The 2,046-nt window shown below is 40.5% G+C and overlaps 1 pseudogene; it reads right to left on the reverse strand.

Annotated features, from left to right (window-relative positions):
* Positions 1-207: 207 nt before the first annotated feature.
* Positions 208-1,109, reverse strand: LOC143386340 (26S proteasome non-ATPase regulatory subunit 7 pseudogene; annotated as a pseudogene).
* Between the last annotated feature and the right edge of the window lie 937 nt (positions 1,110-2,046).

Raw genomic sequence — 2,046 nt, forward strand, 5'->3', positions numbered from 1 at the left:
CTGAGCTATCATAATGTCCAACACACTGCAGCTGAGGCTGCAGTATGAGTTGGAGATCAGTCTTTCTATCATTTACATCATCTAATGCTACTCAGTGATTGAAGGCAGAGAGTTCTTGTCAGGACAACCATTTAGCAAGCACTGAAAGTAAAAAAGATTGATTTAGTTTGTAAGATTTAAATTTACAAATAAAAAAAGCTACATGCTTTACTTTTTCTCCTTGTTCTCTTCTTCTTTCACATGACACTTTTCCTTATATTTTTCTTTCTCTTTGTCATCTTTCCTATTCTTTTTGCTCTCTTTGTTTCCTGCCCTTCTTTCTTCTCTACATCACAGTTGGCAATCTTTTTGATGAGGTTGTGCAGGGCACCTACAGAGTAGATCAGTGAGGCCACTACACCACCTCCATTGGGTCCTTAGTCTTCAGGTAAAAGGCCTTGACAAATTCCTGCAGGCTGACATCAGGCAGTAGGGTGAAGACGTCCTGCAGCTGGTAGATGGTCTGGTGGTTGATGGACAGCTTACCTGTAGCTAGTTTTCCAGGTAGCTCCTGATATCGAGATGCTTAGAGGTTCCTTCAAACCATGGAGTTGATTTGTGACTCCCTGGGAAAGAGTGTCCATTATCGACAGTGTCTTTGATGTCCTGTAACAAGTGTATAGCCCCAGCTTCCTCAGCTTCTTCTGCTTCAACTTCCCTGATCACATGCTCAAATATTTTTGAAGTTGTAGTTCAATCATCATGAACTTCTTCCTGTGAAATATATGCTTCTGTGGGCAGCCCCAAGTTCTTTGGCTTCACACCAATAATGATGAATACTGAGTTAGGGCGGCATATGTTTTCATGAGTTCATTGATGACGATGTCATTTCTATGTAGTGTAGGGCCTGTGTGGTATCAGCCAACTATTCCTTCTCTGGCATTAACCTTCTTAAACATTCCATACAAGTCTTCCAAATAATCATGATTTAAGAACCAGACAGAACTAGCTTTGTCATCTTCATCAAAACAGACTGAAAATCGAACGGACACATCAAGTTCTTTTCTTTTGCCCTGACACCAAAAGAGTATACCACAATACAATTCTAGTTTCCAAACTTGTGGACACATTGACTATAAAGTAATTCTTGCTTGGAAAAAATTCAAACTTTATGTTTTTTTTGGCAGACCTCCTTCTTTCCTTTGAACTTTCCTCAACTTCTTTATCCTCAAATTGCTTCAGGAATAAAGATGCTCAAGTCATACTACTATTATGGCCTGGGTTCTATGAAACCAATATTCTGAAACATATGCCCCATGCTTTATGCATTGGTGCCCCAATCTCCAACTGGTCTTGTTGTTTAAAAAGATACTGACACATCGTCTACATTTTAAGATTCCTCAAACCTGAATGCCACTTAGAAAATTCCAGGACTTACCATCACTGTGGGTTCAGGAAGCTATTTTGGACCAGAGAACAGAATTTTGGTAAAAGCTTTCAAGGCACAGAAGCCTCTGAAGGAGTTGAATTGCTTTCCTATGATATCAATTTAGTCTTTTTATTGAAAAAGGATGGGCAAGATGACAGATAAGCAGGAGCCTGGAGGTAGGGAGTCAGTGTCAACTGAAGCCTGTCCTTTCCTCCATACTCTAGCATCACCCACCTTTCATTGAAGGGAACAGGCATCCCAGGCCCCCAACTGGTGGCAGGAGCAAGTTTCAGGGTGCACATGGCTTCATGAACCCACATTGGTCTGTGCCAGTGGATGTGTCAGGGTACCCAACATCCCACCTTAGTCCCCAGCCTACCCAGGGCACTGTATTTTCCTCAGCATGTTGGTGACTCAGCAGCCCCAGCTCTCCCTAATTTTCTCTTTTAATGCCTTCCATTATGTTTATTTTTAAAGTTATTATTCTTAATATTTCTATGGACATATTTTGTCATTGACTAGAAGGGATTAAGAGCTAGCTGTAATCTGTCCAAATTTTAGTAAAGACATGCTATTTTTGCAAATATTTTCCTTAGGATGCCAGCTATCTCTTTTTATCACTGAATCCTTATGATGAA

Source organism: Callospermophilus lateralis, unplaced genomic scaffold (genome assembly GCF_048772815.1).
Source record: "Callospermophilus lateralis isolate mCalLat2 unplaced genomic scaffold, mCalLat2.hap1 Scaffold_109, whole genome shotgun sequence".
NCBI lineage: Eukaryota > Metazoa > Chordata > Mammalia > Rodentia > Sciuridae > Callospermophilus > Callospermophilus lateralis.